Source organism: Chelonia mydas, chromosome 6 (assembly GCF_015237465.2).
Source record: "Chelonia mydas isolate rCheMyd1 chromosome 6, rCheMyd1.pri.v2, whole genome shotgun sequence".
NCBI lineage: Eukaryota > Metazoa > Chordata > Testudines > Cheloniidae > Chelonia > Chelonia mydas.
The window spans coordinates 96,923,803-96,941,045 of NC_051246.2; positions in this window are offsets into that span (position 1 = coordinate 96,923,803).

A 17,243-nucleotide genomic window follows, 5' to 3' on the forward strand; every position below is an offset into this window, starting at 1 on the left:
CTGCCAAATATAATTTCCAGACATTTGCCCACACTTATGAGGACATCTTTATCTTGGCAGCTAAGAACGGTCCAGTCTGACATGCAGAATAGAGATGCATTTCTAATGGGCTGCAACATTCTCATTCCATGTGAGCAGAAATGACCTCTTCAGAGGCTTGATGTGACTTTTTAAAATTAATATTAATGGAGAGGGAGAGAGAAATTCAAAGGAGTTTTTGTTTTACATGAATCTAAATCTTTTGTGAGCCTTTGACATAATTCTGGGAGCACTTTTGGAATGTTTCACAAAATGCCCTATAATTTTCAAGGGCACAATTACCCAGATGAGTAAATAATGCGTGTCTTTCTCTCATAGTTGTAACATGCATTTACATTTCAGTCTCTTGGCCTTCCCTTGGCTCAGCAGAATTGCCAAGGCATCTATTCATCTCTTCTCTTCTGTCTGTTTCTCTTCCCTTTGTTTCTCTTTGTCTGAGCCAAATTGGATGTAAAAGACTTGCATGTAAGACGCTTAATGTAAGAGACTGCAAATCCATTGGCCATAGGTTTGTGCCTTTTTTACATCAGGTTTGAATTTGGACCTCAGTCTTGCTTTCTCTTGGTCTTCTTCTTTTCTGACTGGCTGGCTTCCCTATACATCCGCCCATTTGTCCAGTCTAACTGTGGTCTTCCAGATGGATAATATACTCCATCAGTGGTTTGGGACCTGCCTACCTGTGAGATGGATCATCTCTCTCTCTCTTTCTCTCCATGGAACAATGCCACAGATGCTGTCAGCAAAGGCACTCAAGCTGAGTAGAGAGCTCGAGGCAGTACATTTTCTAGGTAAATGGAGGAGTATATCTCAAATTATTTCCACCCCCCTCAACCTAGCATAGAGACAAGATACTGAGCATGTTCTGGAATGAGCCAAGTTGACTCAACTATCAGTGATTGTAATAGGAGTTGAGAGAGGGCAGCATCTCCCAGTTGGTGCTCAGTACCTTGCAATATGAATAGAGGGCAAAAATGAGAAACTGGTAGCAGCTTTTCATTGAAAAATTAGAAACCAAGAGCAGCTTTTCTTCCATAACTTGGCTTTCTTCTGCAGAAAGAACTTGATTTGAAATCAATGGGAGTTTTGCCACAGACTTCAATGGGCTTTGGATCTGGTCCTAAAATAGGATTTAAAAATATTTCCTCATTTTGTTTCAATATGGAGATTAAGCAAGGTGACAAAGCTATACAAAAGTCACAGTCTTTTCAAAAATTGCCTGTGAAAGCTGTCATCAGTTTCTTCAAGCCATTCTGTAACCCAGAAATTGCAGGTGGGTGGGAGTGTGAGGGGTGGGGGTGAAATTTCTGCTAAATCATGATTTTCACACTGAAGTCATACATAGTTTGAAATTTCACATGCTATGGATGCAAACTGATATTAATTCAAAAGAATTTTGAAACCTTTGAAAATTTTGCATTTTATAAAAAATGTTCTTATTTTTCATCAAAAAACCCTAAGAAATGTCACAGGTTTCTTGCAAATCTAGATCATTTTTGAAGAATCAAAGTGAAATGGGAAAATGTTGATTTTCGAGATTTTTAAGTTTCATTTCAAGTATTTCACACATCTTAATGTTATTTTAGTATGTCCATATCAATCTACATCTCTATATCCAAATCCTACCTAGATTTTCGCCTGCAATTTCATTTGGATGCTGTTCTCCTTTACATTCTAGTTTAAACTATTGACTAGGGTTGCTATTCACTATTAAACAGCAGCCACATTCCACTCCCGTGGTTGATGAATTTCAGTGCTGTATAAAGTGATCTCTGTATTTTCATGCCAATGTCCTGATCCTGCATCCGTGATAGTCAATGGCAACAGTTCCATTAATGGTATTGGACTGGTAGGATCAGGCCTGGTAACTGCTCTTGTAGGTGGAACTTTCATTGAAGTCAATGGGGCTTTGATGTTTGCAAGATCAGATCCATAGTGCTCTGGTATCTATAAGATAAACGTAATAGTCTACTATTCTTCATAGGCACTTCATTTAAAATTAATAATATAGGTAAAATAAATATCAATTCTGAATGAAAATATGATGGATCGCCCTAGTCTATGAATTTTCATCTGCAAATAACAGATGTATGCTCAGATTTTTCTGAAATCTGTCCCACCTGTCCAATTTCTTACCTATGAATGAAAAACAGGAGCTCACTTCAACTTCGTTTTATTGTTACCATCTTAAGGAATAAGCCACTTCTATGCAATTTTAATTAACATCAGAATGCTGGGATTTTAATAAGAGTTCCCACTCCTGCTGGGGACAAAGCCTTGAGTCACAAGATATTTTTGGCAAGTTGAAATTTTCCATCTCAGTACCTTAAACTCATATTACAAACATAGCATTGCCCCTTAAATGCAAAGAATGAAGGACTACCACTAAATGCACATGAATTGAGAAGATCAATGGTGATTCCCTTGCTGCCATAATTTATTAATATATTTAATGATTTCTAAAGCATCTGTAGCTGTGGCAACAAGGTACATGACACAGAGTTACCTACAATGGGAGAAGGTTAAACAAAACTAGTACTACTGCCACTTGAAATATCTTTAAGTGAACTATCAGGAGTACAGCTCTGGGACTGAACTAAAATCCTAGATGCAAACAACTCCTTGTTTTGGGGGTATTTAAAATCTGAATCTGGATCTGAATTTTGCAAATGGCCCTTGTCCATAATGGGCAAACCCAAACTCCTATATTTGAGCCTCCAGGAACTTCATTAAACTCAAAACTATCCACTTATTTTTGGGTTCCCAACTTGAGAGGCCTAATGTTTCAGAGACCTTAACATTCTACTAGCACTTTATATGTTCAGTGCATGGCTCCCAATGACTTCAGCTCCTGTTGTGGACTCACGTGTCTCAAGCTGGGCATCCGTAAAATAATGAACACACAGTTGGTTGCCATCTGTGAAAAACTACTATTTTCTTTATTTTATTTGGATATACTTTCACAGGGATGGCCTGCCACCACCTCTGCCACTGCCAGATTTCCAGTCCCTGCTCTAAAACATGGAGGTACCAAAGCTTCTCAAGAAAATGGTTGTAAAAATTATAATATGGGCAAAACAACATATTTTTCCCAATTCTCATTCTGAGAAATAGCTGAACAATTTTTGCTGAAACATTCCAAAATAATTCAGTCTGAGGGAGACACCCAGAATGAAAACTTTCAGTCTGACCAGGAGAAGTATGGCAAAGCTGTTGGTAACTAAAACCAGAGTCTTATAATGGAGGCAACCTTAACTATCAGATCTTTGCAGGGTTGCTGTAGCTGTGTTGCTCCTATGACATTAGAGGGACAAGGTGCATGAGATAATATTTTTTATTGGACGAGCTTCTGTTTGTGAGAGAGACAAGCTTTCAAGCCACACAGAGCTCTTCTTCAAGTCTGGGAAAGGTACTCTGAGCATCACAGCTAAATGCAAGGTGGAACAGATTGTTGAGCATAAATAGTTAGTAGATATTCTAGGGGACCATTCAAGGTAGAGTGCCCATTAACATCTCTGCAGTCAAAGGACAAAAAGGGGGGTTAGTAGGTTACAGATTGCTGTAATAAACCCTAAACACAGTGCCTTTATTAAGTCTATAATTTTTAGTGTTTAGCAAAGTTATGAATTTAAACTTCGAGGCTCAACTTTTAAAGGAGTTGTGCAGATTTCCTTTGGAGATGAGGATTGAGAGGTCACATGTGGAATGATTCACATGCTTTGTGAAAAGTGTTCACCCACAGGTGATATGGTGTTTCTGTCTTTCATTTTTCTGGGTGAGTTCATTTGGGATTATAGTGATTGTTTTGTTTCCCCGCCCCCATAGTTGCTATAGGGGCATTTAGTGCACTGAGTAAGGTATACCATATGTTGTGATAGGCATGTGTAGGACACATCAATCTTGAAAGGTGTGTTGTGGAGGGTATTTATCATCATAGCAGTGGAGATATGTCTGCAGGTTTTACATCTGTTATGGCAGGGTCTGTGACATTCTGAGTACCTTTTTCAGACCTGAAGAAGGGGTTCGTGGAAGCTCAAAAGCTTGTTTCTCTCACCAATAGAAGTTGGTCCAATAAAAGATATTACCTCACTCACCTTATCTCTCTTAACTGTAAGAAGTCATTGCCAGCTCTGCCTATAATATGTAGCATAGCAATCTCAGTTTTCATGTTTTCAGTGGTTTTATTCCATATCAATTAAAATATTTTTGGAAATCTAAACTAAATGCATATGTGGGCAACCCAAATTAAGATTTACATTGACTTCAATAGGCTTTGGGTCAAGCCCTAAGTCTCTGACTCAGAAAGCAATTGTCTCACTTATGCACATGGATGGTTATTGCATTGAAGTGAACCCACATGCTTAATTAGGCACATGGTTAAGTACCACACTGACCTGGGATATAAATTCATTACCCTATCCACTTCCCTAAAAAGTATTTAATTCCTGGACACTTGACATCACAGACATGTGACTATATAGATGAATTATGCACATTCTGGGGTCCGGTGAGCCAGGCTCCTGACTTTTCACAACACTGATACGGTTTTTATTTTAACTTAATAAACAGATCCTGAATGGATAATACACTTTTGTGCTAATGCAAGCTAATGAGAAATCAAATAGAAGAGGATGAATCATCTTAATGAGATTATAAATTCTTACCAAAAAACCTCTGCAAAATGCTGTCAAAAGGTTTAATTATATAGCCCTGCTACATTTGTTCACATGCATAGTTTTTATTATTTTTTTACAATTTGACAATGATATAATGCACAGTAGAGCTGGATGGGAACCAGATTTTCTGTTTTGTTGGAAATTCCACAAGTTCAAAAAATGTTGTGTTCTGGAACAGAATGAAAACAAAACAAAACAAAAAATTTGAAATTTCCAGCAAAACTAAATTCGGACAAAAAGTAGTTCTGGGATATCAACATGTTTTGTTTTGATAAAATGGAAACATTTCATTCTGATTTTGACATTTAATTTAAAAAAAATAATACAAAATCAAACAAATTTCAAAATGAAAACTCATTTTGAAATGAAAATCAAAACATTCCATTCCATTCAGAAAATGAAATGTGTCGGCATTACTGAAACACTTCATGTTTTTTTTTCCTTGCTTCCCTGAAATGGAAATTCATTAAAATTGACATGCTTCTACAAAATTTTTCACTTTTGACAAATCTGCGTTGACCAATGGAAAAACGTTCTATTGGAAAATTCCCAGCAAGCTCTAGTACTTAATTATCTATCCCAGTGGTTCTCAAAGCCAGTCCGCCGCTTGTTCAGGGAAAGCCCGACAGGCCGGGCCGGTTTGTTTACCTGCCGCGTCTGCAGGTTCAGCTGATCGTGGCTCCCACTGGCCACAGGCCACTGGCCGCGTGGGCTGCGGGAAGGGCGGCCAGCATATCCCTCAGCCCACGCGGCCAGTGGGAGCTGCAATTGGCCAAACCTGCGGACGCGGCAGGTAAACAAACCGGCCCGGCCTGCCAGGGGCTTTCCCTGAAGAAGCAGCGGACCGGCTTTGAGAACCACTGATCTAGCCCATGATGCTTCACAAAGATTTAAAAAAAAAATACATAGGCCAATATTTTTTAAAATGGGGCCTAAAATGAGGTTCCTACATCCATTTTTTACCACCTAAATCAATTACCTGATTTTCACAAGTGCTGAGCACCTAGTGTCTCCCATTAACATCAGTGGGAACTGCTAGTTGCTTGGCACTTTTTGGACATCAGAAGGGGATCCACTGAAAAAAAAGCACTGAAGGAACAAACATACCTAGGTTCCTAGGTGAACATTGAACCCTTATGATAAATTCATCCATAGATCTGTCAGCTCCTCTGAGCTACATAGCACATCTTTCCACTTACTGTCAAAAGCAATTCTATTATGGAAATATTGTTTAAAAACACTCATTTATCAATTTGAATACAGCTGGAGGAACATGCATTCCTCACAAGCTGTAGTTTTCCTTTCAGAATAGTATCCAAAAAGTATTAGCATGAGCCATTATCGACATTTCGGGCTTGTTTGTTTGTTTGTTTAAAAACGGAATATTTTTTGATATTTTTTACAATATCAATACCTCAGATTTTTGAGATTTTAGAATCTTGAGCCCAGTCCCTGCTGATCAGGGGGAAGGAAATCTCTGAGAGGTTCCCCTTACCCCTCACACAAATTTTTCCTCGATTGTCCTTTGTGATGGAGCTTGCCCCTCAGGGAGTTAATGCAGTGAGTTTGGCCTCCAATCTCTGGGGAGCTGTTGTAGGTTAGGGCCTTCTGCATGTAGACCTCCATATTGACTGCAGACCCCGTGATGCTCTCCTCAGCTCCAGTACAGCATAGCTCTGGCGCCAACAGAGCTGCTAACAGGCCTGCTGCCAGCTGCTCCTAGAACTTTGCCTTCAAGAAAGGCTTTCATGGCTCCCTTCTGAAATTAATATGACCGCAAGCTATATTTCCTTCTGAGCAGATTCTTCAAGGAGATGGTGAGAAGATAATGTGTGTTTGAATCAGCCCAGCTGCTGGCCTAATCTTCTCATTCCTAACACTTGTATTGTGGGGAGAGGGGGGTTGCCCCTTACTCCTTCCTTGTAGAAAAGAAGAGGTCCACAGGCAGAGGGAACAGGGCAATCTGGCCCTTCCTTTTGATTTTTTTCACACACTCACACTACACTGATCTTTAGTGGTGCAATAACCCTTGATCAGCCACTAAATGCTAGGAAGCCATTGAGCTGTGATGTCTGCCCTCACAATTTTTCTTCTTCTTGACTGAACTAAGAGGGCTCTGTACACATCAGTGAGCTGGTTTCAACAACAAAATAACTTTGTGCAGGCCTGCTCTGCAGCACTGTGCCATAATGAGATGGGCACAGTCGAGGGCTCAGCTCCTACTGCAGGATCAGGTCATAAGAACAGCTATACTGGGTCAGATCAATGGTCCATATATCCCAGTATCTGTCTTCCAACAGTGGTGAATGCCAGATGCTTCAGAGGAACTGACTAGAACAGGGCAATTATTGACAAATCCATTTGTCATCCAGTCCCAGCACCTGGCAGGCAGAGACCTAAGGACACCCATAGCATGGGGTTACATTTCTGACTATCTTGGCTAATAGCCATTGGTGGACCTATCCACCAGGAACGTATTTAATTCTTTTTTGAACCCAGTTATAGTTTTAACCTTCAGAACATCCCCTGGCAATGAATTCCACAGGTTGACCGTGCATTGTGTGAAGAAATACTTCCTTTTGTTTGTTTTAAACCTGCTGCCTATTAAAATTTGATTGGGTGACCCCTAGTTCTTGTCCCATGTGAAGGGGTAAATAACACTTCCTTATTCACTGTCTCTACACAATTCATGATTTTATAGACCTCGAGCATATCTCCCCTTAGTCACCTCTGTTCCAAGATGCACAGTCCCCGCCTTTTTAATCTCTCCTCATGTGGATGCTGTCCCATACCCCTAATATTTTTTGTTGCCTTTCTCTGTACCATTTCCAATTCTCTTATATCATTTTTTGAGATGGGGTGGCCAGAACTCCACACAGTATTTAAGGTATGGGTGTACCATGGGTTTATACAGTGCCATTATGATATTTATTGTCTTACTATCTATCCCTTTCCTAATAGTTCCTAACATTCTGTTAGCTTTTTTGACTGCTGCTGCACAATGAGTGCATGTTTTCAGAGAACTATCTGCAATGAGGCCAAGGTCTCTTTCTTGAGTGGTAACAGCTAATTCAGACCCCTTCATTTTTTATTTATAGTTGGGGCGGGGTTATGTTTTCCAGTATGCATTACTTTGCATTTATCAACATTGAATTTCATCTGCCGTTTTGTTGCCCAGTCACCCAGTTTTGTGAGATCCCTTGGTAACTCTTTGCAGTCTGCTTTGGATTTAACTATCTTGAGTAATTTTGTATCACTGCAAACTTTTCCACCTATTTACTGCTTTTTCCAGATCATTAGAAATATATTGAACAGCGCTGCTGATAGTACAGATCCTGCTATTTACATCCCTTCATTGTGAAAACTGACCATTTATTCCTACTCTTTGTTTCCTATCTTTTAACTAATTACTGATCCATGAGAGGATCTTCCCTCTTATCCCGTTACTGCTTACTTTGCTTAAGAATCTTTGGTGAGGAACCTTGTCAAAGGCTTTCTGAAAGGCCAAGTACGTTATATCCACTGGATCACCCTTGTCCATGTTTGTTTACGCCCTCAAATTATTCTAATAGATTGGTACAACATGATTTCCCTTTACAAAAGCTGTATTGACTCTTCCCCCAGCTTCCCCTCTCTTCCCCCAACAAATCGTGTTCATCTACATGTCTGATTATTCTGTTCTTTACTATAGTTTCAACCAATTTGCCAGGTGCTGAAATTAGACTTACTGGCTTGTAATTGCCAGGATCGCCTCTGGAGGCTTTTTTAAAAATCAGGTACATAGGTTGCTTTAAGTGATAAGTGACATACCACAGTAGGTAGTTCTGCAATTTCATATTTGAGTTCCTTCCGAACTCTTGGGTGAATACCATCTCTCCAGGTGACTTATTACTGTTTAATTTATCAATTTGCTTCAAAACCTCCTCAACTGACACCTCAATCTGAGATAGTTCCTCAGGTTTGTCACCGAAAAAGAATGGCTCAGGTGTGGGAAAACTTATTTTCTTTATGTACCAGGATGACATGCAGTGGCAGGCAGAGGGGCACTACTGTTAGTGCTGTAATTGCACACCATTTAGCCAAGCAAAACCAGAGAGAAGATGTCAGATTCCGCTCCTGCTTACACCAGTGTGAATCAAAAGCAAGGCCAATATAGTCAATAAAGTTCTGCTAGATTTACATCCAGATAACAGAGTAGAACCTAGTCCAAGGTCTTTAAGAAAGTTGTGACAGAATGCAGAGGTCAGATACCTTCTCAGGGGAGCCTTACTCCTTTATTCAGACACTTCCAGAAACTCTCCCCTCGTCCCTCATTTGCATTCATAATTTCCATCCTCGGGCCTCAGAGGACATGAAAATATAGTGCTTATGTAGCTGCTCATCTCCTTGTTCAGTTTTTATGTATTACTTTGAAGTTCAAAATAAATCTCATTATACTGCAGATCAAAGGGGACAATTCCTTTCACCAAAGTAGTACAATACACCAATTAGCATTTCATTTTTTAAATGCAGGATATATCACAGTATCTAAGCCTAGCCTATCTGCTGTGACTGAGTTAGTCTGCGCTGAGAACTCAGAGATATACTGGGGATCTGTAGCGGGGTGGCTACCCACTCGGGCCAGAGGGGTTTAAAACAGCCCTGAGAGAGGGCTGTTGCAGGAGAAAGGCTGATTGGGGAAGCAGCCTCAGCTGGGGGCCACGCCCCAATCAGGGCCCAGCTGGCTCTATAAAGGCTGTGAGCCAGAAGCCCAGAGAGAGTTTCTCTCTGCCTTGAGGGAGAAGGGCCTGGCTGTAGGGGCTTAACTAAGTATCTGGAGGGGAGGGGAGGGGAGGGGAGGGCAGGGCAGGGCAGGGCAAGGCAAGGCAAGGCAAGGCAAGGCAAGGCAAGGCAAGTGGGGACAGTGCAAGGGCAAGGGAGCCAGGGAGCTCTGGCCTAGGAAAGTACCAGGCTGCAGGCCTGGTAAGGCCTATTAGATACTGGGGTTGCAGGGGGCAGCACATGGGTAGCCAGAGGTAGCAGGTCCAAACCCAACCTTGCCTATGATGAGTGGCTCATACTCCAGTCTGCCCCAGAGCGTGGGGGCTAGCAGGTGACTGGCAGGAGCCTATGACTGAGGTGAGGTAGGGATGGGGGGGGTTCCCCTGGGATCGGGAGACCCAGAACTGTGGGGTACTGCCAGGGGGCAGCACCCAGTAAAAGGGGCACCAGGGTCCTGGGAGGGACACGGGAGCCAGCAGCAAGGTGAGACACTGGCCGACAGAGGGCGCTCTGGAGGCTGGAATGCTAATTCCCTAAGACAACCAGCAGGAGGTGCTGCCGGTGACTCTGCGCCCAGTTACAATGTCATATGGTCTCAGTGATAGACCATCTGTTCAAGAAGGTTCTAATGCTGTCCTGTCTGAAAATTCAAATGCAGAATCTAATTCACAGGTTTAACTCTAGTCTGTCTAAAAACCGTCTACTAAAATAAACTTCCTTATCCATTAATTGTGCCACATCACTCCCTGTTTACAATCACTCCACTACTTAATAAAGATATATTCAAAGAAGGAAAAACAATAAAAGGCACCTGAAAGTTGAAGCTAGACAACTTCAGACTGGAAATAAGGCATAAATGTTTAATGGTGAGAACAATTAACTGTTGGAGGATTCACCACAGCCCTTGGTAAATTGTTCCATCACTGACAATTTTTAAATCAAGACTGGATGTTTTTCTAAAAGATCTGCTCTAAGAATTACTTTGGGGAAATTCTATGGCCTATATTATACAGGAGGTCAGACTAGATGATCACAATGGTCCCTTCTGGCTTTGGAATCTGTGAAAAGTAAGGTATTAAGTATCTTATTTTATGTTAATAACATCCCTTGTTCCCTTTCTCTTTATCTGGAAAGCATTTTTCGAAGGGAAAGCCCTTTGTCTAACAATCTCTTAGATGGTATTAAAGATGGTCATAACTGTCCTTTTGGGGGAAATAAATAACTCAGTTGAGATGGGCAGAAACTATTTGTTGCTGTTAAAAAAAATTCAATCCTCCTTTCTAGAAGACAAAACAAGACAAACATGCACAAGAAAAAAGAGGGAAAAAATAGCAAAGATGGAAAATGCAGCTTATGTCTCTGGTGTTATCTCAGAGCTTGTCTATGCTTACAATACTACAGTGATGTCGCTGTAGAGCATCAGTGTAGATATTACCTACTCCAAAGGGAGGGATTCTGCCACTGGCGTAGGTAATACACCTCCCTGAGAGGTAATAGTTGTATCAGAACAGTACTGTCCACATGTGGACTTAGGTTAGCTTAACTGTGCTGCTCAGAGGTATGCATTTTGCCAATGTTTAGGACACTGCACTTAATGCATCTTTCTTGTCACAGGCTTACTGCAGTATTGTCAAAATATATAGTCTTGGCCGGCTAAGCCAGGGTCTTATTAGACATAAGGAAATAGGAGAGAAATACGAAAGAGAAGAAATAAGAAAGGGAAGTAAAGGTACTGAATGGGTAGGGGGAGAAACAAATTCTCATATCCCAGATGGTATTTGGGATTTAGCCAGAACCGGTGGAGGCGGCAATGTCATCTGGTTCCCTCTCTCTGGCTTGGTCTGGTCAGGATGTCTCTCAGGACTGGAATGAAGAAGGTCCGTGTGCCAGGAGATGGTGAGAGTGAAAGCCATGATGGTTAAATTCACTCCTTCCCTTTCTTTCAGGCAGCCAGCTTTGTGGTATCCCCTCTGCTAATCCTTCCCTCCCCCCCACAAAGTCCTTTGTGAGAACCCCAAAAGGGAGTGTTAGGTGGAATAGTCCATCCCTTCATTATTTTGTCCACCAATAAATTCTAATTTCTGATATACCAATCTTGATTCACTGAATTTCCATTCCACACTTCTCTTGTTTACCAGGCATGATCTTAACACAGTCCTTGAGTTATATCAATAGGGCTTTTTATCTGGACTAATTCAATCTGTCTGTCTCCCTTTCTTACGTTTTTCCCATCAATATTTGTTGTTATAGGTTATTGTGACATTTTATGAACTCCCACCCACTTTTTAAAGTTGAGCTCACAGCTAGGGTAAATTTGTAGGCCCAATTATTACCACTGTATTAAGTTTAAAGGCACTACATATCTCCACTATGGACTATGTCTCAGATTTACATTTCTCATTGTGTGCTCCTTGTCTCTCTAGTTAACTAGCAATCAGTCAGCTCAAGTTAAAACCAGGACACATTCTAGACAAACCCCTTGCTGTCTTCCTGCACTACCTCAGTGCTTCTGTGTTTCATATTTAAATGAAAAGAAAAGCACTGTTTCCTTTGAAATAATAAAAGAAGAAATCATAAAAACATTTCTCCTCACATTCATGTTATGCTGAGTAAAACCCCTTTTAAAATATATCTAAGTTGGGGCTTAACCTTAATAGACAGGGATCCTTTATGCAGCGCATTTACCTTTAGCTGTTGAGTGATTCTTGGAATGTTGCTATCCCTGCCAAACGATGATATTTTGATTCACCTATTAATTGCATATTTCAGAAATGAAATGTTTTTCTGGTATTTGTTTTTAAATTATATTTCATTTTTGAGTGGAGCCAAGTACATGAATGGATATAAATCTCCAGCTTCCAGAACTGACAGAAAATTCATAAGACTTAATAAAATTCATGCCTGACTTGCTATTGCAGCTGTATATCTAAAGCAAAACTAACAGATTGACTATTTTACCCTAGAATAGCATCTGTTGGTTACTGTATTAAATAAGCCTGTTGCTATAAAGGTGATGGATGATGTAATTGTTACCATTACCAACAAAGCATGGCTTTGCTGTGTTTGACTTTTCAAATCCAAAATGGTCTTTCTGTCTGGGTGCCTGTCAACTAGAGCTGAATAATAATGCAAGAAACTGTTCCCCATTTACTTGATTTTTAAAAATAAATGTGCTGCAATTGTGTTCACGCAACTTTATTATTAGATTATTATTCATTCTGATTATTTTTGTGTTTCATTTCCAGTATTCTAGTGGCTATTTTATTAAATTAATTACCAGCAGGATTGTTTGCAGAAGCAGATAATTTTTAGTTAATGTTAGAGAAAATGGAAAGTCAATTTTGTGGAAAGTGAAATCTGAATTTGAAATCAGGAGTATGTGCACAGGAAAACTAGGAGTCAAGGCAGGTCTGCACTTAAAACACTACATTAGTGCAGCTGCACCAAAGCAGCTTCTCCCATTGGTGTAGTTAATCCATCTCTTTGAGAGGCGGTAGCTATGTCAGCAGGAGAAGTCCGCCTGCCAACGTAGCACTGTCTACACCAGGGATTGGCAACCTTTGGCACGGGGCCCGCCAGGGTAATCCCCCTGGTGGGCTGTGCCGGTTTGTTTACCTGCAGTGTCCGCAAGTTCAGCCCATCCCACTGGCCGCGGGTCACCGTTCCAGGCCAATGGGGGCTGCGGGAAGCAGCGTGGACCAAAGGTTGCCGATCCCTGGTCTACACTGGTGGTTAGATCGGTATAACTATATCACGCAGGTGTGTGGATTTTTCACACCCCTAAGCGACATAGTTATACTGATATAAGTCTGTAGTGTAGACCTGGCCTCAGGGCCATGGAAGTATATTCCTCCAATTGGGGAACAAAACTATAGGGTGAGACCTGCTTTTGCCATCACAATAGCCCATAATCCAAAATTTGAATATCAAATACTTGCACTGAACTTTGTGCAAATAATCTACAGATCAATAATTACTGACTGTAAAAATTATTATTCAAAAATTGATAACCAAATTATTTCTGATAATTTGTGAACTGAGCTAGAGGCAAAAGTCACTGAATTTATTATGAATGAGTTGCCCAGTTCTAATCTAAACTTTGTTTGGAGATCCAGCAAGGGATTCAGATTCCTCATACGTACAGCTGTTTGAACAGAAATGTTGTCTTGTGGAGGATTTTGAGATTTTTGAAATTTGGTTTCGTTCTGAAACCCAAAACCTTAAAAATTATCAGTGTAATAGATTTCAGAAAATAAATAATTCTGGATTAATTTAAAAGTTTTGTTTTGACAAATTGAAAATGTTTCTTTTGGCTTTTAAAAAAAGTCACATTGTTTTATAAAACATAGTATTATACTAAATTTAAAAACTGAAATGAAAAATCTCTGTGAAAGAAAAAAAAAATCTTTTCCTGGGAATGTCGATATGGGACATTTCACTTCATTTCTCCAAAACTAATATTTGAAAAAAATTGTGTATTTCAGAAACCATTTTGATGGAATTGCATTTTCTGATGTACTACTGTTCCATCTAAATTTTTCCAGCCACCTCTATTTCTGAGTATATATTTTTGTTTGGCCATTGTCGTGTGCTGCAGTTAGGGCAACATACTAGACTGGTAATTTACAAGAATCATAGTTTTAAATATTTGCCAGAGGTGCCTAGATCCTGAAATAGGAACCCTTTAATGTGTTTTCCCTAAATAAACTATAAATATTTAATAACTTTTAAAATATTATTAAATACATAAAATAAGTAAACCATCCTTTTGGATACTGCCTTCAGTTCTGATCATTCTTTTTTCACATCCAAATGAAAATAAGCATTTTAATCAACTAAAAGGAGAGGGATTGGGTGTTTGTTCTTTAATTTGTACTCACACTGTAAAATATTGTAATGAATCCCCTGCCATCAAGGATTTCATTACATGGCACACTGTGGCTACTCAATACATTATGGCAACAGCAGAGGTGAAACTCAGATAATCTTGTGCCGAAAATATAGATTCCTGCTACTTGTGCTAAAGGAGAATCTCTATTAGGTTTTAGCAATTTAAGGTTTATTACACATAGTTGAACAGTTCTGATTCCATCCAGTGGAGCCCTGTGGTGCACATTCATAATAGCCAATTCAGCATTAATAATTACATGGTAAAGTTTCTTATGCAGCTATATTTTTCTGGGTAGAACGGGAGCAGGCCATACAATTTCACACTGAAAAGTTAATCACATGAGTTAACTGCAATTCCACCCACTTTGTCAACTGTGCAAGAGCACATGCAAATTTGCAGCCAGTGTAAATATGACCAGTCCAGTATGTGGTATTCAGACAGAATTCTAGTTGTGGATGTAAGCCCCAGGGCTAGAAGCCATGCTCTGCTTCCTCTATAGGGGAGAAGAAAAGCTAGCTCTAGCCAGTTTCATTTACATGAATTATAATGCTGTTTACCCATAATTCCACCAACTGAGTTTGTTGTTTTGGTGGTGGTGGTTGTTTGTTGTGAGGTGGTGATGATGATGAAAGGGCATGAGAACTGTGCAGGATGTACTCATGACTGAGGTCAGAGGTAGTGGACTTTGTTGGGTAACAAAACTTAAGCTCAGCAGAGAGGAAGGTGAAAAGGATGCTGCCCTGGGCCTCAAAGGTCTGGTTTTGCTTTGAGTTCCCTACCTGGAGATTCTGCACCCTGTGTGGAGTGAAGCTGCAGAACTGGACCAGACTGGATGGACAGCAACGGAAATGATGATATAAAGCTGAGTTCACAGTAAGTGCTGGCCAGACCAGCCCCAATATAGAGCTGACTTCAGATAGACTGACAGATACAAGCAGCACTGAGCTGATTTCATAGCACCCTAGCCCAATAGGCTAGCAAAACAAAAGCTGATATCAGAGATGTGAATCAGGTAACCATAAAGCAGAGCACGATCTGGCAGAGTAGTTCTCTCTGGAGTAGATAGGTAGAGGAGAGCCATCCCCTTGATGCCTGTCAACCAACACCCAGTCTAAGTGGACCTGTGAATGGGGTTTTAGATGGGTCAGGTTTGTGGTCCTGGACGTCCATAAATTAGACAATTATTATTTGGAACTGTGAGATTTAGGTTGCTCAGTTTCTTGTATAATAGGGTTTTTCACATTTATTTTGATTATTTTCCCTTTTCCCCAAATAAAAAGCTCCTCATGATTCTGTTATCTCAGGGACTCCTGAGATGCTTGCTTGTGGGGAAGAACCACATGGAAAGGTAACAATGGAGGTTAAAATTTAATTCCCAGAGCTAGAGGTGGAAATATGGCTGTGGGTGGAGGCTCAAGTCATATTTTGATTTATATTTAGAAAAAGGACTTCTAGACAGATTCAACTTTGGCCTTTGTAGCAGCCTTTGGCACCTGGCAGAAGAGTTACAGAAACATCCCATGCAAGTTATGCAATGTAACCCTTTGCATCGTATTAATGTAACTTTTTGAACATAATTTTTCAATCTCTATCTTTGCAATAAATTTGTTCTCCCCTGTTTTTGTGTATATAGAACTGCTGCATGTTGTCTAGGTGTTAGCTGTGAGCTTTCTTGGGCAGGAACTAACTTTGCATTATTTGTCTGTACATAAGGGCCTTAACTTTTGATTTGGGTCTTTAGACACTACCTCACTAAAATTACTTTCATTATCATCATCATTTGCCAGCTAAATCAAACCGTAATATTCCAGTTCAGTAACTTCAGAATCTGCATATTTTCTTATTTGCAGGAAGCTTTAAAAACACGTACACCCACATTCTGCTGTTACATTTTTATGTAACGGTAAAGGAATCACCTCTATAAAGATTGGATTCAGCAAAGCACTTAATTTTAAGCACACGCTTAAGCATTTTCCTGAATTGGGGCCATGATGAGATGACAAACTATAGAATTTCTGATGGCAACAGCCAATGTAGACTCCCCCCTGGGCACAGAGAACATTTCTCTGCACCATTCGCTTCAGGTGTGTGGCCCTATAATAATGCTAATAAAGATGGTAGTTCAGTGTCCATATTCATTCAGTCTTTGGGCTCTCTGCTCTCTACCAGCAAGGCGGATGATTGGACTAGGTGTTTGAGATGGTGATACTTGTTCACTAGGTTTTACAGATTTATACTGAGGTCCCAACCAATCTCACAGACAACCAGACATCATTATTATTTGTCAGGGCTTGTCTACACTTGAAACACTACAGTGGCACAGCTGGGCTGCTGTAGCTTATCCTCGTAGACATTACCCATGACAATGGGAGGAGTTCTCCTGTCGGCCTAGGTAATACACTGTGCTGAGAGGTGGTAGCTAGGTCAACAGAAGAATTCTTCCATCGACCCAGAACTGTCTGGGGGTTAGGTCAGCTTAATTATGTCACTGAGGGGTGTGGATTTTTCACACACCTGAGCGACGTAGCTGGGTCAGCCTAACTTTTTAGCATAGACCAAGCCTTGAGCTCTGACGGTGCTTCACAAACATAAAGGAAGATATAATCCATGTCCTGACATTCTAAGAGTGGGATTTGCTAAAACACTTAGCATTGGCTAACTCGGCTGCCTTTGGAGTCACGGTAAAACTCCCACTGGGAGCAGAGTGAGTTCAACATGGAGCACTTTTGAAAATCCCACCATTAAAACCTAAAGGCCTGAACCTGCAACAGTCAAAGCTAATGACTCTAATGGGTACAGGATAAGGTCCTAATTCAGTAGCCATCAGACATGAACAATGTTGGCTTTTACTAACATAGATGGATTCACGCTGGTGACTT